At 39.7% G+C, this 23,002-nt stretch overlaps 1 protein-coding gene across 2 annotated transcripts in view; it reads left to right on the forward strand.

Annotated features, from left to right (window-relative positions):
- Positions 1-2,876: 2,876 nt before the first annotated feature.
- Positions 2,877-23,002, forward strand: part of LOC122831548 (myelin basic protein-like) — a 69,389-nt gene continuing 49,263 nt past the window's right edge. Inside the window, exons 1-2 of one of the 2 annotated variants that reach the window (XM_044117827.1) lie at positions 5,526-5,625; positions 5,723-5,814. The gene's annotated coding sequence lies outside the window, so the exon portion shown is untranslated. Of the gene's footprint in view, positions 3,214-5,525; positions 5,626-5,722; positions 5,815-23,002 lie in introns of those variants that run through there. The other variant, XM_044117826.1, reaches the window with a different exon arrangement.

Raw genomic sequence — 23,002 nt, forward strand, 5'->3', positions numbered from 1 at the left:
AAGGAAACTTTTCAGATAAATCCTGCCTGTATTGTCAAAAAAGGAAAACAGGAAAAGGTATGAAGGCTTAATTTCATATTAATTAATATCCAGTTTCTTGCTCCTTAGCCATGCTTGTTGTCTGTGGAAGATCTTGGGTTTATATTGTAGGGAAAGTTTTGCTATTCTGTTGTAAAAAGAAAAGAAAAAAAACAATGGCAAGGCAATTTTGACTAAGAGTTGCGAACATTTAAAACCTACTTCTCTAAACTCCTGTGAGCCCTGTGCAAAATGAAGACAAAACAAAAAATACAGAGCCAGCCCACCTGTTTGCTCTACGTTTGCGGAAGGTGAGCCTCCGCCCAGTCTCATGTTTCACCGCCACTAATACATTTTCTTCCATGTTTGCCCTGTTTTCACCTCCATCGATTCCTCTCTCTCTTACTTGTGACCAGGTCTTTCGTCCCCGCTGAAGAGAAACACCTCCAAGGCGCGAGGCTGCCAGCACCGTGGGATGGTGTGTTCAGGGTGATGATGCAGCGTAGGTTTTCTGCTGCAGTGATTGATTTGAAGGTTATAAAAATGACTTTTGATCTCAACTGACCAGAGTTCCTTATAAAAACGCATCCAATATGTGACCCCTGCATTATTGTTGAAACAAAAAGAACTGCACACAGACACTCTCGCATCTTTCTCCCAGTAGTAACTTTTTTCTTTTTTCTTTTTTTGTCTTGCTACGCTTACAAAAATAAGCCGTGTTTGTGCAGGTGGCAAATACGTGTCTTGTCAACAGATTCTGCCACTCCTCCAGCTTCCAAGGCTGAACAAGGAGAGAATTACTCTGAAACTCAGAAATACTTAAGAGGGAGAACCTGAAAACGACTCAGGTTTTAAGTGTGCTCTTTGCCAGTAGCCTTTAAACATGGCTTCATATTCCTATTTACAGCTCCACAAAGAGGTAAAGGACGTGGTGAAAAGGGGTAGATAGCTGCTCCTCTTCGGTGAAACTAACACTGGTCGTGTCCCTAAACACAACATATCCATGGTAACACATGGTGGCGGTAGCATAATGATGTTTCTTCAGCAGACGCAGGAATATTAGGGAGACAACGCAATTCAAGTTAGTTTGAATTAAAAAGTATATATAAGTATATAGCCCTGCGACAGACTGGCGACCTGTCCAGGGTGAACCCGCCTCTCGCCCGGAACGCAGCTGGAGATAGACACCAGCAACCCTCCCGACCCCATTTAGGGAAGAAGGGTGTAAAGAAAATGGATGGATGGATATAAGTATATATTTTATTGGCCCCAAAGGGAAATTAAATGTTACACCATATTTGTCAAGTTTCTTCAGAGACTTGTTGAAATTGATGACTGGACAGAAGGGATTTCCTGTAGCAGTCAGTATTCAAGCAATTATGAAGAAGCCTCTGAAGGAAGGACTTTAAATACCAGGGTGGATGTTCCCCTTTTAGCAAGGAAACAAACCTCACTGAACTCACACAGCTTCTATGGGAAGGTTGAGATCAAGTATCCATGTGCTAGCGTGACCTATTTAAAGTCCAGACACAAATCCAATTGGTAATTTGAGGCATAGTTTGATATTTCTGTCCACAGATGCTCTGGTTGAGCTTGACCTGTTTTACAAAAAAGGATTGGCAAAAAAATTTTTTGCTTCTTGATCTGCAAAGTTGGTAGACATGTCTTCCAAAAGATAGTTGTACATAATGCTTAGAGGGACAGTAATATGTATTTTCCACAATAAAGCACAATAAGGTATATTTCAGTTGTTTTAAATCTGGCTAACAAAATGTAATTTTGTCATTCAAAGCCTGGAAATTGGGACTCTGTCTCTTTAAAAACTTCTGCTCTTTCTGAAACTCCACCTTCACAACATCGCTCCACTGTTAACCCTTTAGCAACGTTTTTACCAGAGTTGCACAAAGAAGTAGCTCATATAGTGAGCAGTTCCGCCAGGTGTCTGCTAATTGCTGCTGGCTAGTCTGAAGGAGCTTAGTGGGGGGAAATTGCTGGGGAGGGCTGCTCTGTGAAGCGGAAGCTCAGAAGCCTGGAAACTGCAATTCCGAGGAGGAGCTGCGGCTCGAAGGTGGAGCAACCATCTCCATGGCAACCATTCACCCAGGTGGTGAATGGTTGCCATGGAGATTAAAGGATTTCTCAACCATGCATGAGAGAATCAAGGCAACAATCCAGGTATATTTTTGAGGAAATAATAACATTATAACATGATGTTAAAGCTAAAAAAAAGTCAATTTTACATTTTACTGCCCTTTTTACCAGGGGGACTGAACACAAATGCATGCCACACTTATCAGATTTTCATTTGTAAAAGAAAGAGACGAAGGAAGAGAAGACCACGCTCTACCATTTGTGTAATGATTGTTGGACTATTACATAATATACCAGTAAAATGCATGTTTCATCGTGATAAAATCTGCAGTTCATCTACCAATTTCTATGAAATCTGCAGTCTATGAATTTCTAATTAAAGTGAAGCGACTGCTTATTTTAATCATTAACTGCAAGCCAGTATGTAGCACGATGCAAGAAAATGCATGTCTGCATGTCTGAGAACACTCTGCCCCCCATCCAACCTGACGGTGCCCACGGGCAAGGTCTTGCTGACTTGGAAGTATTGCGCAACTTCTGACACTTCTCGGTATAGAGTGACTGTACAAGCTGTGCTGCTGATTGCGCTGTTGGTATGTAAGATCCTGTTAAAAACATTGCTACACGTTACACAGAAAATGCGTCGCAAAAAAAAAAAAAAAAAAAAAAAAAAGGACACATAACCTTGACTGTAGTCATAATAGTCGTGCTCAGACGTGCACCAACGCGCTTCTGAAGGCTTCATTTCTTGGCGGATTCGACGCTGCGTTCCGCCCCACCCCTTGCAAAACATCATCATCGCTCCTTCACCTCAATCAGGAAGCACGGATACGCTGTTTTTCTTTCTGTTTTTTAACTAACGGAGACACTTTTTGGGGGGTGAGAGCTGCAGCCGCTTATAAATCAGAGAGGAAGGGGGAGGAAGGCGCTCTTCTGAACGATGCTGTGAAAGGAAAAAAATACATATATATATATGTATATGTATATATATATTATAATAATAACTCCACTGTGAACCTCTGCTGAAAGAAGACTTACAGTTCGGTTTACATCCAGTGCAAGACTCAACTGTGGATGTATTTGACACAGACTAACCGGAGAAGGGTATGTTGCACACAAACTGATAACATTCACTGTTGTGAGAAAGCAGTTGTAGACAAACACATGCAAGCACGCCACGGCGATGTTAGTGCAGTTTAGTTGTATATTTACATCTTTACGACTGGAGGTTACGTGGTGTAACCATAGTAAACATGTTATTCACGTCGACTTGTTTGCGTATCAGGTTTTTAAAAGACATTTAAAAACCTGACGCGAAATGGGATTTTTATTTTTTTTTTATGTGCTAATGTATTTATTTTTCAAAACGTAACAAGCTTAGTGTAAAGTGTTTTTAAGTATCTCAGAGAACTGTCACTACGCTTGGTCTGTCATGTGCCAATGTCGTCCTCCCAGATTTAACTTCCGCTACGAACCCCCTTAACAAATCGCACAATTTAGCGATTGTTTAAGCTCTGCCTTTGAGCTTCAATGTATTTAGCCAAACTAAGAAACTATTGAGGATATATTATATATTTCTTCAATTCGGCTTACCTTAAACCGTCGAAGTACGACTACATTTGGGGATTTTCCTTGTTTTGTTAGAGAATTCTGACTCGCTGCTACCGGAAATGTGTGCAAAGCTGGAATAAGTGGGCCAACAATCAGCTATAGTAATGCAAGTAATATTAAATATAATGCGGTTTGTTTGAGCAATACTTGTGCCGATGTTTTTATTATTATGAGTCGAGTCATGCAGGGTATTAATAGTGCTGCATGAGACATAAAATAATACTGTGAAGTTTCACAACGTCTAAATTTGAAAGATTTAAAACTGACTCTGGTGCAGTTGTTTCATGTGATTGTTTCTGGTTTTGCTTCTAACCAATGGTGCACACATTTTTGGTCATGTGCTATTTGCCTTCCCAAAACAGTATGCACACAGGGTCAGTTTTATTCTCAGAAGCCGTTCGTAATGGATTATTCTGAGTGTGTTAATCAGAATGATATGCAATTTCATTTGAACTAGCAATGTTCTGATCAGGCTGATCCCAGCTGAGACCAATTTCTGTATTTCTTTGAGGCATTACCATTCTAATTTTAACACAATCCAGATTTATACATAGAAATATGTGTTACGTGTTTCTAATGGACCACATGCCTCTAACCTACGTCTGATTGATTTTAAACACGTGCATCGACAGTGTTTAAAATCACTGGAGATGTTTGATGGTTTTAGAGACAGCAAATGATCTGATTTCACATGTGCTGGAAAGAAGAGAAAAATCCATGTTTTCACAGTTTGACCTGCTGACTGCCAGATTGGAGGCGCTCGAGCAAAAAATGTCTGAATCCAGTCTGTTTCTTTGTGCCTCACTAATAAGGGTGCTTTAGCTTTTGTTCTTAAATACTGCTTTCTTAAATCTGCCATGCATTAGACCCTTAAAACATTGAAATTCATAATGTTTCTTCAAGAATTACAACCCGTTTGTGTGTGTGCATTTGAGTATGCACAGAAATCAGTGGGACATTAGTCAATTCAAGAAATATTAATATGATTTTATGTATTCTGTATTTTATTAGTATTATGAATGGATTCTTGTAGGGTATTTATCAAGCATGAGATTATAATCTGTATAATATCTGTATCTGTCTGTCTGTCTGTCTAAAATTCTAATATTCTGCTTATTGTTGTATTTATAGACGGGAAATAAAAGTAGTTGATACTTTTAAAGCTTATAATGAATTACCAAAATTCAGATACGATCTGTTTGATTGGTGGATTGCTACTCCAGTTATTGTGCTTTTCTAACCCATTGTTATTGTTATTGTTGCTGCGTATGGTGCAGGTTTGCACCAAGCGGTGGATGAACTGGCTTTCTGTCTATCAGGACGCTTGTCCGTTCGACGTAAAGCCTGTGAGAAACTAACCTTTCAATAACACTTACACAACACAAAAGACAAACACTCACCAGTAGAACTCACACTGGCTCTTTTGATTCACCTAAACGTCAGTCTTGAGATGACACTGATAGCGGACAAATAATCCGAGTCTCTGGCAGCATAGCCTGAAAATCACATTTGAGATTTTAATACGGTAAACAACTGCGGCCGCGATAGCTGTTTCCTCTTTGCTTATTGCGGTTGCTTTCCATGTGCTTTAAATAATGCACTCACTCATGACTGGACGCTTTTGGTTGAGCTCAACAGATTTACTAGAGCCAAGCTGAAAACTCAACTGACTTTCTTTCCAGAGAGAGATCTCTTGTTTGTCTTAGTGGCACATCGGTGGGGCTTAATGATTGAAAGCGTTCAACGTTTGCTGTGACTTACTTCCACATAGTTGGGGATGGCGGGCGGGGGGGCAGAGCGTCATAGTTTGCTCACAGCTACCTGAGCGGAGCGGGGAAGGCCGTTGGTATGCTCTCCATTAAATTTCACAGGATTTGCCTCAGCCGGCGGGAAGAATGTTGAGAGGTGTGTGCTTACACAATCACATGCCTCGCTCGGCATTCCTCTGCTGCTCATGAGCGCCGTGCGGTCGTGTTGAAACATTTTGCCTCCCCGTTCTCAGCTTTCTGTGCCGAGAGATGTTTGTTTTCCTCCTGCTCGCTGAGTGCGCCGCATCCACATGGTACATCTGCCGTTTACAGGTGACAAACTGAGGTTAGTCCACTTCCGTGCTCTCACGCTCGTACGCTTCCTCTTCTTGCTCACTTCTCGCCCTCTCTGCGTCTCTTCTTGTTCTTGGCAGACAGGTTGAGTTGCATTACGCGCTGCGGGAACTCCACCTGTGTATCGCCACAGAGGCTTTGTTTGGATTTGCCCAAGGTGTGGTGCTATGTGGAGCATTTCTTGGTTGTGTCGTGTCGTGACGTATTGGTGTTGTAGGGTTGAAATATCCCTACTGTTTCATGATTTATATATATATATATATATATATATATATATATATATATATATATTTGGTGGTAAAAATGATCTTGTTTGACAGTTTCGTAAATTCAAACTTCAATATGGTTATACATGTGAAGTGAAAGGAATTTCTTTTTTACTTTGACATCTATAAAAAAAAAATGCAACCAGATACCTCCAGAAATAAACTATTTAGTTTATCTATGCAAGTTATTCTCTGTAAAACTAACACGATTCCCAAGGTGAAACATGGTGGTGGCAGTATCATGTGTGGGTGCTCTTCTTCACCAAAGAGCAAAACCTGTCGGAGGGGGCAAGGCACTTTAGATTAGGTTAGAGGTTCAACTCTCAGCGGGACAAAGACCCTAAAGGAAAATTGTTTAGATTAAAGCAGATATATGTGTGTTTCAGTGGCCCAGTCAAAGCCCAAGTTGAACTGGATTTCAACATCCCCTCAAGCAGTGGCATTTTCTGAGTTTTGCCTAAGAAGAGTAAAAAAACTAATTGAACCACTGCTGGTAGGTGCTTTTTAAAGTGCTTCAACAGTTATCTGGATTCCTCCAAAAGATGTTTTGCAGCTGATGAAATAGTTTTACTTATTGGAAGAAATAAGTAGAAAAGACATTCTTTCAGCAGTCAGGGGCTTATTCACCGCTGGGTATCGGTGTCCTACTTTTCCGTGTCGGGCATTTCTCTTTTTGTTGGGAGCTGATTGAATCCGCTTTGGAGAGCGTATTATAAAGTGACTCTTGATTAAGACAAATTATCTGTATTCGGAATCTCCAGTGACATTAAGTTATATAACTTGTGTAAGACGACCATCAGCTGGTTTTACTGCTGTGCCATAATATGGGTTTAAATCCCTGTCCACCAAAGGTCATCATTATTTATTGTCACATTTCTATCTTACAGTTTCACAATGAGTTTGTGAAAAAAAAAAAATTGCTGTCCAGGTGAATCCCAAAGAAAATGCCTCTTGGGTGAATCCCAGTTATTGACCTGCTGATGTTCCCAAAACTTTATGCCAGCAAATTATTTTAACAGTCATTCAATATTTAGCTCACTTTGCACTAAACTGAATAAAAGTGTAAATAGTGTAATAGCTCAAGTCCAAATCCAGCTGCCTGCAGCATTCAAGCAATCAGAAAAAAACAAAAAAAAACAAAAACAAACATTTGTACTATTGCTAGGAATCCAAATGACCAGAGGGGATTTTTCAAAGGCTGTGCTTTTATGGTGCATTTAGATACATATTGTATACTGGATTGTCTGAATATCAAAATAAGTCAATTTTCAGAAGTTTTCTTTTTTCTGTCATCCATTGGTCCATCCATCCAGTCAGTTTGTTGCTATCACCTCGTATAATTTGCAAAAATCAACTTACATCTTCAGGCAGTCCTGTTTTGGATTGTTTTGTTTGTTTAATATTGTATATTTGCTTCTCTTCACTGAAGCAGATCGAAAATGAACGATCCACAACTTGAAAGAAAACGTGCAAACTGAATTTTGATGTTTGTGTACTGCTACACGCCTAGTCCAGTGACGCCAGGTATGAACTGGGCCTCTTGTTTCTTGTCTTTTAAAATCTACTACTCTCAGAACTGTTTCGACTGGTCCAAAACTGGTTGAATGTTAGCAGTATGCATTCATGTGTGACGTGCCAAACTAGCAAGTGTATTGTAGAGCTGTAACTAGGAGACGTTTCACAGTCATGGTGTTCAGCAAAGGTGCTAAAGCTTTAGCAGTAATTGTGGAGTGGGAGGCAGAAACAAAGGACTGTTTACTGTGGTAGTTAACTGCTCTCTGTGGCGTGAAGTAAAGGTAACAAAAACCGTACAGGAGTATTACATTTTCTTTATTGTTCCTCCTGATCTAAATCAAGAGGCCACAGTTTGAATTTTCCGAGCGCAAGCCTAGAATGATGTGGCTGTAAATCTCCACCGAGGAGAATTGCGTCCGTGCACCCCGGCTGTCTCAGTAAGACTTTGATAGGCGAGCCAGTGAGGAACAAATCACAGCAAACATCGGTTTGAAATAACAGAGCAATATCTATGCACATCGCTGGACCTTTGTGAGGTTTTTATTTCCTCTTGAGCCTTCGTGGGGCTCCGAGAAATATCCCAGAGCAAAAAAACATGCGCAGAGTAAAGAGCTGCATATCCGCCACATTCCTCCTGCAGACGTCCAGCTGTGAGCGAGAAGGAGAGCCAGAGAGCACCGCGGACTGCTCGACGTCACCGACTTGGACTAGAGCGAACCTCATCTCCTTACAGTTAGAGAGCAAAGACGGTTTAATGTTCCAGACAGACGTCGTCGGCCCGCGGGCCAAACATTGTCTATCTGCTCAGCGAAGCTGCTGCAGTCAGTCACGCCTGAGTGTACAAAACTGACAGAAACGGAAACTCATCCCCCAGTCCGACCCCACGTACAGCTGCCCTCGCTTACTCACCGCGTGGAACTCCAACCAGACTACCGCCGCTACCCGTGAGGAGTAGTGATGACAGCCATGATGACTAAGTGAATCTGGCACCACGAGCGTAGACGCGGCAGCTGATTTTAGACGTTTTATCACATGGCGTTTGGTGTGGCTGCTTAACCTGCAGCTGCGATTCCAAAAACTGTCACATTTTCTGCTGTGCTCCTCACAGAGTCATGATTGTCTGTCTGAGTTTTTCCACGCACCATGCTGAAGGAAGTCTAAAAAAAAAAAGCTAAGAATTAGGACTGCTAGCACGTGCTTGAGCTGTAACTTTTTCAGCTACTGAAGACGTGGCAAATGGTTCAAGTGATGCAGTTGAGCATTTTTGCGGTTGCACCAAAAAACTTTGATTTAAATATTGCGCTGGTGAGGTTGGTGATATGATTAATGTCAATGCTGAAACTGACTCTACCCCATGTAATCCACATGAATAATTCAAAGCAAATTAGTCCATAAATGAATTTAGAGGTTAAATATTGGACTGATGCTGGTCCTAAGTATTAAACTCATGAAGATAAATGACAAAAAGTCAAAAAACCAAAACCTGCTGAAATCTGTTACTGTGTACGAATCGTTCATGCTGTGATGTGCAAATCAGTAGCTGATTAATTACCAGAGTGCAGCTCAGTGGTTCGGTTGGTAAAATGAAACCTTCATCAAAAAAGGAAAAAAAAAAAGTTAAGTCTTTCTGTCACAAAACCTAACACACGCAGTGGTTACCGATGGATTCCTGTAGATTTCTGAATGCTCCAATGAAATCCTTTGGAGCCATATCCAGAAGTGGATATCATTCTATCATAACCCAGCTGCAGCCAGACACTCCTCTTTAAAATGTCTGAGAAGTCAAAAGAATAGTTGATGACTGTCCAAGAGCCACAGAGCGCTATAATTCTGATGAAAACAATAATGTCATCTATCCACACCCGCTGCACAAGACTCCTCTGCTGAAGGAAAAGCTTAAAGTTTGCTGCAGAAGACTTAGTCTATAGAGTCAAATATTGGAACATACCATGTTTAGAGTAGGCTAAGGCTAAGCTATTCAGATGTTATGTCTCACACCATGTTTAGAGAAGGAGGAGCTCTGCACATCAGCCCAACTCTGTGGAGCCAAAAGTAAATTTTGGCGGTGGGAACCTCCTGGTCCGGCCAGATGTCCGCAACCTTTACAGTCCAAAGAGACGTTTTTCTCCACCTCTGCAGCTGAATAAAACTTGTTTAGAGTAAGAAGCGCTATATGAGCTTCTGAAAAACGCCAGCTCATAATTTTGATTAGTATCTGCTTTAGGAAATTTGCTTTGTTTAAAGAAACAATTTCATTTCCATTTTTAGGTTTTTAAAAAAGAAAAGCTTGACGCTTTTACAAAAAAGATGATGGAAGCATAGTTTCTAGACTTAATTACAAGAAATTGTTATTTTAAAAATAGTTATTGGTACTTGTAAATTATTGCCAAAAAGAAGCTTTTCCACAAAATACTTACTGCATTTCTGAATTGTATTCAGTAGTTTTTTTTCCCCTGTCTTCCTTTGTGCAGTAATTTGCCGTGATTTCTTTCCATGCGTCAATTCCTTGGGTTGTTGCTGACTTCAGATATACATTTCTTGTCAGTAGAAATACATAAAAGACAAAACATTTAATGAGAAAACAATTCCCGTGTTTGGTACATATTTTACCTAGCTAACTGCTAATCTTAGCTCCACCTCTGATGTAATTAAGGTTGAGTTCAAGCTGTCAGGGAGTGTGAATGTAACCCCACCGTGGTTGTTCCTGTTGTGACGGATCTTATTGTATGGTACGAAAACTCCGGTTGTTTTGTGGCTCGTGCGTTTCAGAAGCAATGCTGGGTAGTGACTGACATGTCACATAAATTGCCCATCATGTGTGTTTGTGGCTTCAAGAAGACAAAAGAGAAACGGCACCACACTTCAGACTACTTAAACACTTTGGATTGCAGCCTGCCAGAGAATATGCGGCTGTAATTAAACTGCAGTCCCAGTGGCTCTGCTGCAGTCGGCTTCATATCGGTTGCTTTGGTAAAGCGAAGCTATTTTAAGCAAATTTAAGTGACTACAGCGGCTACGATTATTTTTGTTTGACTTGCTTTCCTAGAACTGTTTCTTTTTTAGTTCATAGCAAGAAATGCTACCTATTTATAAAAGCCAGAGGATGGTAGGCTTGAAGTGGTGAGGGATTCTCACCGTAAGTAAAAATAAGAGTTTCGGGGTATTTTCCATCCATCCATTTTCTTTACTCACTGGGGTCAGGAGGGGTGCTGCCTCCAGCTGTCAACAGGTCACTAGTCCATCGCAGTGCAGGGTATTGTTTCATTTCTTATTTATTCAATATTTGGTGTGTTATCGTTGTTGCTGCCTCTTGGCAGGGACTCCCCTGAAAAAGAGGTTTTTAATCTCAGTGGGTTTTTATCCTGGTAAACTAAAGGTAAAAAAATATTAATAAATTACAGAATAAAAAAAATATAATTTGATCTAATTCTTTTAAAAATACAGATGGTTATAGACAATAGATACTTGGATGTTGTATTATTTTTGAATAATAGCCTTGAGCCAAAATACAGACTATAATCACACCTATTTAAAAGTACCTATTTCTCAGAATATCATCCTTTCTTGCTGGTCTGATCTTCATAGTGCAACATAAACTGGTGTAAGCTCGCATAATTAGTTCATGTATCTGCTTGAAACTGGTCTGTGGCGGGTTGATTTGCCCTGACAGTGATGGGTTGTATTCATTGAGTTTCTGTCTGAAGACTTTGCATGTTTTTCACCACTAGGATAATTCTCTGTCATTCCAGATCTGCCTTTATTGTAAGCAAAGGAACAGTGTAGTGGCCTTCTTTCAGCCAGCTGACCAGCTGTGGACAGGAACAAATAGGGGAAGGGAAGTGCAGCGTCATTCTTCTCCGCACATCTGGAAAAATTTCTGGCTCTTCTGGCACCTTCTGAGCTCTCACTGTAAAGAACAGATATTGTTTTGAAACCAAATTTGTAAAATGTTGGTACTGTATACCAAGAAACCAGAACTCGACCCGAAGCCACATAAAATGTTCACTCGTATGACTTATCCCGAAGACATTTAATGACGTTTGCAGCTTCTTTATTGAGCTGTTTTAAAGGAGAGGCATTTTTTGGTTCAATTTTATAATTGCTAACATATTCTTTTCCTATAGTTAATTTTGTTTTTCTTTGTTGAGAAGTACAAAAAGTCCTGGAGTGACGGACAGTTTCTCTGTCTGAATGGAGCGCAGCCATTCCTACATCCGTGCCTCGTCTGCAAGAAAGGCAAATTCATCTGTTTGGAAATACATCCGCTTTCAAAAAACCCCCCAAAAAACAACAACATCATCATAATAAGTCATGGCACTGAATTTAAATGGGTGCAACGCATCACTCTTATTAAAATAATTCTGTTTTGAAACTATGGCTAACAAGCTGTGAGCTGCATATATGTCATGAACCAGACTGCAGGCTTGTTGTGCCTCATTAAGCAGCCAACATTAATTTCTCCACTGCTGCTCTATCGAAGCAAAATAGTTAAAAGGCTTTTTTTTTTCTTCAAAGTAAACATGTTTACTTGAAAACTGATCCAAAATGCAGCTGGTGCTTTTTGCTTATGCATCAAAAAAATAAATAATAATAATAATAATGTAGGCGCAATGTTTATCACTGACTTGTCATAAAGCAGCGATTATTAGGAATACTAAATGTAAAGGAGTGTCTTTTCCTTTTAAGATTCATATTTACTACGTGTGTGGACTTTGGCTTTTAGTGTGTGTTTCCATCTTGGCTGTTTAGGTAGATCACATCCCCTGACGCTGAGCAGCTCCCTCTCCTGCTGCTGGGAAAAAAAAAAAAAGAAAGAATACAAATCTCCGCCCTCCACAGCAGCGAAGTCTGGAATGCAAATATAAACACTGATAAAATATATAAATATGTATTCCGAGGTCGGTTCAGTGTATATGTGTGTGTATGGTTTTAAATAGCCGGAATCAATTCTGACTCTCGGAAAGCAAGAAAAGAAAAACGAGAGCTTCGATTGGAATAACATTTGGCCATATATCAGATATAGTTTATGACAATTTTATTGCGATTAACCTCTGACGCTAAATTAAGATCTGTTCTAATTTAGAGGACGCTTATGGTAATCAATAAATCTTCGATAATTACCATCTGACCACAATTTAGCTCCCTACTATTGATTGCCTTATTATACCCGTTATAATGAAATGTGTTCTCTAAATATTAAATGTTTTTCTAACAGCAGTTAAATCATGCTGTTAATCATCCAATTTTCTACCTAATCTGCAGCATCAGCTGAATTGCCTCCAGTTGGTCTGAGAATTGGTGACATGTAAACAAACAAGCCTGAAATCATGGTCACAATGGAGGCTCTCTAACGAAAGTGTAGCTTGTGAAATGTCTTAAACCTTTCGCTTATTCTTGCACACCAAATGTGAGTCAGCACGAAAGATACATCATCCTCTGCAAATCACTAAGAGCTCCACATCTCCTGCTCGGGAGGTCAAACTTTACGGCTCAATAACTCGCAGAGGAAACATTGTTAAAATGCAAGGAGGAGCTCTTTCGTTAGGTAGATAAGCTCCTGCTCATTAATGCTCTCGGTTCTCTGTGCTGGACCCGTCACATTGGTGTCTTTGTTCGGCCAGCTGTGAAACAAGCTCCGGCGTTTTCTTGAAGTGGAGCTGGTGCAGCGTGGGTATTATTAATGCTCTGGATTAAATCTATTGATAGAGTCTGAAAAAATAATAACAAGTAAGTGTTGTGAAGCTGAGACTAGATTGTTTGTTAAAGCTGCTGTACAGAAACTCATCTGCATGGAAATCATCATCATTTTTCAAGTTTCCTTTAGCAACATCCAAACGTCAGAACCAAAACGGCTCGCACAAGCAGGCCGGTCACGAAAACTGATTTTGCTGGGTGATAAATTGCCATTATCGTTTTAATGCCCCTTTATATTGGTAGTGGCATGAGAATGCAAGTCAAAGACTAAACTGACCTTTAATTTAGTACAGAACACTACACACTGGACCTGGGAGACATTTTGACTATCCAAAATGTAAAAACAACTAAAATCAGTAAATATAATGGATTATGGTGTTTCTGTAAATATAACTGCCAGTCAGAGTATTCAGAGTAGAAATGATCAAAACACATAATTAAACTAAAATGATTCATCAACTTAGCTGATGAATTGTTTATTCCGACAGGCTTAAGCACAAATTTGAATTCTTTTGCGATTTTTGATTCAAATAAACTTACAAGCTGAAATATGCTTTCGATAAGCTCATTTAGCACGCTGAAGGGACAAAGCAGACTCACACACAAGCAATATTTAGGCTTGATTTCCGCTGGATATTTGTCTGCAACTCTTACCAGAGACGACAGAACTCATTTAAATTTGTTGCAAGGAATCCTATAATATCATCCTTTATTCCATTCATTTCTATGCGATTGAGTCTTGAGGGAGGCCGTCAAAGAAGTACTCCAAAGCTAGTTTGATGGTTGTTGAAGACCTTCGTCTCACGGGAACACCCCATGTGTCCATGTCGGATTCGAGCTGCATTTGATTGACTGTTTAGGAACAATGTAACAACCACCAAGGCTCAAGTTTATCAGAAACTGGCCAGATGTTGAAACACAGTAAAGTTAATCTGACATCAGAGTTTGCCTGTTAACAAGGAAGCTCTCCCAAAACATCAACACCTTCACAAATAAGTGAAATTCGTAGCTGAAAACAGTGTGAAATATGAAAATTTGGACATTTATCAAAAATATTTGGAGAAAATTCACTGTAAATTCAATTTTGTGCTATGAACTACATTCATAAATATCATACATATTTTAAAATGATTTGAACAAACAAATGCATGGCTAGAAGAGCAAAACATGTACGCATGTTTGTGTGTATGCTTAGCATGCATGAAGTACTGATGGCCTCTGTGGAAAACAACACAAAATGTTGGAAGAACCGCACCTTGAAACACATGAAGCAAGTCATATATAAAATAGGAAATAGAACTGAAAAATACTGAATAAAAGTGAAAAAAATAAAAACCGTCCTTGAGGTTTGACGTCCCAGTTTGTTTATGCAGTGTTGCTTTCCATTGTAACACTTGCTGACATTTTGCCTCATATCTCCTCAGACCAACAGCAAACTTTCACCTGCAGATTGCTGTGTGTAAATGCGTGGTTGTTTCTCATCTCCTCGTCCCTCCCGGGGCCCCTGTCGTCCCCCAGACGCGCATGCAAACATCCCCCCCGCTTTCGTTACGTAACCGAGTTCCACAGTAGCTCTTAACGTGGTGCTGTGACTGCAGGCAGTCGGAGGGTTAAAATAAGCTGTTGTTTGAAGGGCACAAGAGCAAACCTCGAGCACAACAAGGGAGCCACACAATGGCAGACGGCGGGGTCACGTGTGCCAGACAGATAACTAGGTTTGTCTGCGTGTTTTGCAGCGATATGCTACGCAGCGGCTTTATCAAATCGAACATATTTGCCACGGTTACAGAAGCTCGATGTAAAATTCTGGGAGAACTGTGCAAACTGTGCTGCACAGCAGAGATTTACTGTGTGTGTTCTCACACAGATATGCAGGAGATGCAAAGAGAGGATGCGATACGAGGAGCTCAGACAGCGACTGTGACAAAGAGAGAACCGTATCTATAAATATGTAGATATACATGCATATTTAAATATATGCGTACGTTATTTTGAAAAAGTGGACAACAGGAACGAACAGTCGGCCATGTGTGTTTTCAAACGTTCTGCTAACCTTAACTTATTCTCAGAGATGAGGGCGCATGCTGATAACAATCTGCTATGGATCTAATCTGCTAAGTAGCTGTTTCCCTGTTTTAAAAAAAAAAAATTGTTGAGGTCTCTGTGTTTTTACAGGAAACGCTACGACTGCGCCTGTTTCTGTTATCAAAGTTTCACCAGCATGATTCGACACTTTGTAGTAGCGATACCTTTGTATGCAGTTTTTCTTTTTGTTTTTGGCACTGTGTTGTTTAAGATCTGATTAAATAGCCCATTTTCTTCTGTTCAATAAAAGGGTTTGTTAGATGCTTTTAAATGAGATCGTCATGGTTGGATTCTTACGTAGGTTATGTATCTTAACTCGGTGGCATTGAAAGGCGTAGACCAGCACAGCTTTTCTCCTTATGTGATGCTAAGTCAGGCTGTCAGACTTTTAGATATGTTGAAAAATTCCTAATCATGGCCACTGCTGCTTCTGCACAAGATTTATTAACCACAGAGCTAATGCGACTGTGTTACTATCCGTGCTCATTAAGAGTCACTCACATCAGCATGCAGGGTGCTAGAAACGGACAGCTTGACCTGCTGTCTGATTATTCACAATAACGGTGGGTCAGGCAAATAGTCGATCCGTAGATGTAGAAATAAAATGATGGGATGCTGACTTCACAGTTATCCTCTCCTGAAATGATATAAAGTTTTGAAAATCACTTTGTAACATTTGTCTGCCTAAATGACCTCGATGTCAAAAATCAAACTGATTAAAACTCGTCCCTTTGAGGCAATGCATCATGGGAGTTTTAAATTGCTACTTTTCAAATATCCTGCTTTACCGATCTATTCTAGAGCAACAATGAAGCATCAAACCATTGAAAAATACACTGTCTATGACTCGACTCTCTTTTCCATGACAGTCCTACTCTTACTTGATTTAACTCAAATATTAAGAGACAATCTGTGTATACAGCAAAATATGACGACTGTTATTATTACGTTCATAATCTTAGTTACGGTAGGTAGTTTATACAACGATTCAATTATCTCCAATGATTACGTTCCATCCTCACTTAATGCTCTGTCTAATCTCTCAAATTTCCATTTCCAAAGGTTGAGAAGTCAGAATAGGGAAAATTAAAGGCAGCTCAACGAACTGTTGTGTTGCAACACGGCTAAGCTAAGTATTATAAAGCCACCTGAGAGAAATCAGGATCTACAGGTGCAAGATCCTTTGAATGAAAAATGAATAGCTAAGTTGATTTAACCAGAGAGGAGGGAAGGATCTATGCTTGTTGGAAGTCTCACGTTGGCTGCTTCACTGCCTGATCTTGAATTCCTTATTTGCCTTTGTGGAAGGAATTAGTCAATAAAATGTAGATGCATCTTGATGCTGCAGTAAAAAGAGAAGTAAATTGAGCCACACTGTTTACTTGACTCCTCACATCCACTTTTTCTTATTAGTCACTCTAAATAGAGCCTTTATTTTGAAGAAGTCTTACAGGTGTTACAGAGCCAGTGTTGTGAAATCTCCCCGCTTATGAATGACTGTGGTTTGCTCAAACAGTCAATTTCAAGTTTAGATTACTGGGTCATTCTTTTTTTTTTCTTTTGTATTCATCCTATTTTAAGAAATATTAATAATGTTATTCCTGTTTTTGGTTATTAATATACTGTTTCTTTTAAAAGATATGACAATTAAAGACAGGAGAAAAACATTCTGTCTTTTAGATGTTTACCACAACATTGAAATTATGACACTTTCAAAGGTGGTCACATTTACCAAAGTGTGGTTTTAATGTACAGACATAGTACGAGACATAGTGCGCTTAAATTGTTTACCATGCGTGATTTTTTTTTTCTCCTTAAAAGCCAATTCCAAATTGCAGTATCCTATTTCAGTCATCTCCATGAACAGTGTAGAAAATCTTTTCGCATAAGTTGACCCAAAGGCAGCGTTAAAAAGGAGAACACAAGGGCACTGAGGACAGATCCCTGAGGTACACCACAGAACCAGCTAATGAAAATGAGAAATAGTTAACAATGGTTCTGTTTGAAAGTTGTTTCATTTATTCAGTATTGGCTCCCTAACACCAACCTTTGGCAATAAATGATTATCAACTACGTTGAAAGATTGATTGATTTCCCCCCAAACTCTTCTATAAGTAAGTTTTTCATTTTAGGTACTTTTAAGAATATAGAACATAACTTTTTGTTATTTCGACTGTAACTGTTTCTCCAACGCACAGACCATAAAATCTAGGCAATGTTTGTTTGACCGTGAAACACGTAAACAAATCCACTGTTTAGTTGGGAAGATGTTTATGTGTAAGAAGAAGGTAATATCGCTCCTCGCTTTCAAAGATGTTAGTCAGCGAGATGAAAATCCGAGCTTCTGGTATTGCCTCCGAAATTGGAAGATTGTCTTTTTTATCAGTTAATAAAGACGATGGCAGAACCAAATTTTCAGCCGGTGGCCCCGTGAAGATTTTCATCGCGGCTAGGCTTCTCCTATCTCCACCGTGATCGGTCTGGCTGACAACCCCACCGACACATTTGTGTTTTTTCTTCTTTTTTTTCTCAAAATTGGATTGGACGTTACCTCAGAAAGGAAAATCTGTCTGTGATGATCCGTCATCTCGATAGATAATACCTGCAATATTCAGAAAGAACAGAAGGTAGGAGTCGTACCCTTAGGAGTCGCAAAGAGAAACCGTATGGTGAATCTTTTTTTATGTCAACATACTGAGTTTTTTCAGTCTAATGAGTCCCATTTGTTTTTCCACATCACTGCCATGTAAAAAAACAAAACAAACAAACAACATTTTGAGCTTATAAGTATAATGATTTGAAATAGCCTGGAGTAATGGACGGCTCAGAGAGATATAATTGCCCATATGTGCTGCTGTCTCTGCTTGGAGAGGTAATGGATTCTTCCAGGTGCTGGCCTGCATATATAGCCACCATATCATAAAAGCTTTTTCTATCTTGATTATTTAGTACAACCAGAGATAAGTGGTTTTAGATGCAGCTGGCAAGCAACAGGAGCTAATATACCCTCAACCAGCAAAGGGGCAATTAAAACTGACATTTTCTTGAACCGTTTCATTCTGTTCTGTTGCTTTCTGTCTCTTTTTAAATGAAAAGTTATGTTGTCTGAAAGTTAAAGGCCGTATATTACTCCATGTGTTTTAGTCTGTAAAGTACTGCAGGAGGGATTTAATTGTAGTTCAGCGTTACTCCCCGCCTCTGTCCTCTCTGTCTGTCTGCATGCGTGTGTGCGTGTGTGTGTGTGTGTGTGTGTGTCTGCCTCTCCTTTTTCTCACACTGTATTATGCAACAGCCGCTTCTTGCAAGTCTTTGCAGGTTCTCGACGGCTTTGATTGTGTAACAGGAGGGAAACGGCCTGCGAAGAACTCGTACTCAGACAAACACAGAGTTCCGCCGCCACGCGGAGCCAGAACGAGAACCCCCCCCCACCTCCACGCCCCATTTTGTCGAGCTGAACTCACAGCCGCAAATTATGATTGGCTCATTGTCTCAAATCACTTGGGCTTTTTTAGACCAATCTTCCTGCGCAGCGCTGCTTTTTAACGGACTCCTTTCAATCAAAACAGCTTGTATGTATGTGATTACTTAAGTTTTATAAAAATCGCTGCATATTTTGCCTGAGGAGTATGAAGGCTCAATTACAAAAGGCCAAAGTGTGGATAAATACGTCACAGTACACAAAAACAACATGTGCGATTCTTTAGTATTCTTTGATGCCAGAACAGGAAGCATGAAATGATTAAATAAACTTATCTGGATCTGGTGTTCTAAGTTTGCATTTTAATGATTTGATGATATTTAGCAAATGAATTGTCTATTATATAAGCTATTTCAACATTTAATACCTTATTTATTTCGTGGTACGTTAAACTAATGATACATTTACCTTTTTTTTTTCTTTTGGGCCTCCATATTGTATATTATACAGAAACAGAATTTGTTCCAGAAACAATTTGGAACTTTAATTAAAGTGCAAACAGTAATAACCTGATAACTGGCAAATATTTAGTTGCTACTGATGAACTTAAACAGAGACAAAGTAAAATGGAAATAAAAAAAAAACAACTTACAGGCAAAACAGCAAAAATTTAAACCTCGTACTTATTAGTAGAAGAATGAATAAAAAAATTTCACTTCAAATTGTAGTAATTTAAAAACTGAATTGAATTTAAGAATTCCTAGGAGGTCATCATATTGTTTTTTTGGCATTGCATATAAAGTTTTCATGGCCTGATTCTAAATCCTAATCTCTAACCTTGGTCTTGGAGGGGAATTGTAAGAAAATGGAATTGGAAAAAAACACAGAAAACTACTTTTCGACCCCTCAAATTCAGCAGCACCATAGAAATTACATGACACCTTACTGCAAGGCCGTGTCAATCCTGTTTGAACTGTCACAGAGTCCATGTGTGGAAGACAGCCTCTGCATCATGTCTGTTTAAACAGACTAGGGGGCGCTCTAAGGAAGAAGGCTGGCAGAGCTTCTTCTGCCGCAGCTAGTTGGACTTCTGGATGCACAAACACAGAATTTATTTTATTTTTTATTTTTTTTTCCCCACCCGGGGGTCTTTTGTGGGCTCTAGTGTCCCTTATACAACAGTAGGCTGACAGGAAAGGGGGAAGGAGAGAGGGAAAGACATGCGGCAAATATCGTCGGGTCCAGGAATCGAACCCGTGACGGCCGCGTCGAGGACTCAAGGCCTCCAAACGTGGGTCGCGCTATCCCCTACGCCACCACAGCACGCCTCAAACACAGAATATTTTACCTCTCCATTTGACTGGACATTTGGAAGTTGGTCAACCAATCAGATCTGAGATCAGGGAACAGATTCAGGTCAGTTCAGATGCTCAGTAAAGGCTAAAGAAGGTTAGCATCCAAATAACATCTAATGCTTTTTTTTATGTTAGTGTAAAGGTATGAATGGAAAGGCGCTGTATAAATTCAGTCCATTTACCATTTAATGTGCCGTAATTGACAGCTTGTCGACTTGCCAAGCATCCACTTCTTTAAGTCGACGTAAAGCTCTTTTTTCTTCAGGGACGTCTGGGTTTCATCATAGAGCAGTTTCTTTTTTAACTGAACTCAGGTTGTAAGCATCTTAGATCTGGCATCCAATCATCTTTGTTTCATACCTCATGATCGCACTTATGTTGCTACATGATTTGAAAACTGTTATCTTATAAGTGCTCCATTTATCTATTTTTTCACTTATAAAAGAGCTTTTCTTCTCTACTTGGCTTTTTACCCGTCTTTGGTATGTTTGACTCCTGCTTGACTTTAAATGAACATTTCAGCATTTTGTTCAAATATTTTCAAGAGATAAATTGCATTTTCTGACAAGAAGCGGTATTGCGCACGTACAAATTAAGAAATTCTTTCACATTCCTGACATTTGTTTGCCAAGTTAGAGGCCACAAAAAAATCTATTAACCTGAACTGTCAGGGTGTAGTGAGACCAAGGGACAAGCCACGTCTCATGAACATTCCTGCAACAAAGAACACTCCCATCGAATGTGAACTTTAACCCTGACAACTGTCTTTCTGCAGATCACTTCAAATGGCCGTGTAAGACCATACATTTAGTCAAAGTAGACTTCTGTCAACACAGGTTCTGGCCTGGTTCATCTAAACACAAAGTGACGTTTCTGAGTTGTTTTTGTTCGGCTGTTTATCTAAACGCATGACGGCAAGAGGTGATAAGAACTCCTTAGTGTGACAGAGCAAAGAGCTTTATTGTGGTAGATATTTATTTAGATCTTCAGAAAGGACTTCAAATTTGAAATGTTTGATTCAATAAAGTTACAAGCTTCATAAGAAAGGAAGATGAATAAATGTGGAAATGTTTCTAAAGATACAGGTAGTGACTAAAGTGATGTGTTTTCTAGAGTTTTAGATCTGGCAACACAAGCTAACCAGGAGTTTGGAAGACTTGTCAGAAAAACTGTAGTCTACCATCGCAAACATTTGGAGCTAACGACGCTTTACCTGGAACCATCCTCCTTTGGTTGGATCAGGCTGTGATCCAACCAGTTAACATCAGAAGGTCGTCTGCGTCTTGGCCAATGCCCTCCAGCCTTACCGATCACATCAGAGCATCTGTCGGATTCATCAATTCGTCTGCCCTTTTCATAAGTGAGACGCATCACATTAAATAGTCTCATTAATCTGTCAAAACAGCTTTTGTGACATTGATCACTTTTATTTTTTCTATTTTATGGCTTCATTAAGACAAGCCTGTGAAAGTGACTGAGAACTAGTTTTTTCTTTTATTTGCCTATGTATATGCACACCTCTGTGTTTTCTACATCAACTGTGCGTCATTTCTGTAAGAGATATCAATAGTGGAGAAATGCAACTGTTTACACTCCTTCTTCCTTGTTTTATGACCAATACGATTTTGAAACTCAAATACACCCAAAGAAAGATTTCCATGCCAATTATTTTGATTGCATTTAGCCAAGCCAGTTGCGTTTTTATAAGATCTTTTTCATCATGATGACAATTTTTCAAGTTTTTCCATTGGCAAACCCGCTGCCAGTCAGGAGTCAGCAGTTCCTAAGCTTCATTCGATTGGACCCCGTCTCATAGTCCTCTGGCGTCGCTCAGTGAACACTGGACAGTATTTTTTAAGCATAGGCGAGGTGTATGTCTGGGCTTTGAACAAAGATTTTTTTGCTCTGAGCCTTTCAGGTGAACATTCGCTTTGTTTGCAACCTATTCACAGTTAAATAGACTTAGCCAGTTCACAAACCATCACTGAGGCCTTCTGGTTGAGACCGTTGGGGTTTCTCAGTCAAATGCCGTGATGGTTGGGAAAGAAAAGTGGATGGAGAAAAAGACACAGCTCTGCTTTGGCTATGCTTAAGAGCAATAACATCGCCAGTCTATCCATTCTGCTCCTTCTCCGATGCACAGTGAAATTAATTTGTATTCTCCTCTACACCAGAGTTACTCGACTGAAATAACCAGGGCTGTTAGGAAGTAAAAGGTGAAACTGAAGTGAAAGCCCAGCTGTCTGTAGCATCCAAACAGCCTCTCACAGGCTACTTGATGAGGTACAATGATCCCGAAGTTCAATCTATTCAACGACTCTATGCATTTATTCATGTAGACCCACTGCAGACAACCTGCTGAGATCCAAACTAAACATTTGATTGGTGAAGACAGAGGATGACAGGCTGGACCGAGTGTTTCAGAAGCTGCTGATCTGCTAGGATTTTTATACACCACCAGCTGTTAAATTTATAGAAAATGAAGCAAAAAAAAGGAAAAAATAAATCCAATGAGGGGAAGTTATTTAGATAACAATGACTTGTGGAGGTCAGAGGAGGTTGAGTCAGTCTGGTTTAAAACGATAGAAAAAAAACAACAGTATCTTAAATAACCGCTTGTTAAATTTAAGATATGCAGGAAACTTTCTCTGAAACCTTGAAGTATATGCCCTACTGTTGCAGAAGACCAGTGAGCCAAGGCTGCAGCTCATACAGGCTAACCAAAATTAGCCAACAGCAGACTGGAAAAGTTGAAAAGAAAAGTTGCTGGGTCTGATGAGTCTCACCTGCAGCTGCAACACTGAGATCGTAAAGTTTGGTGTAAGCAGCATGAAAGCAACTCTCCAT

Source organism: Gambusia affinis, linkage group LG05 (assembly GCF_019740435.1).
Source record: "Gambusia affinis linkage group LG05, SWU_Gaff_1.0, whole genome shotgun sequence".
In the NCBI taxonomy this organism is placed as follows: domain Eukaryota; kingdom Metazoa; phylum Chordata; class Actinopteri; order Cyprinodontiformes; family Poeciliidae; genus Gambusia; species Gambusia affinis.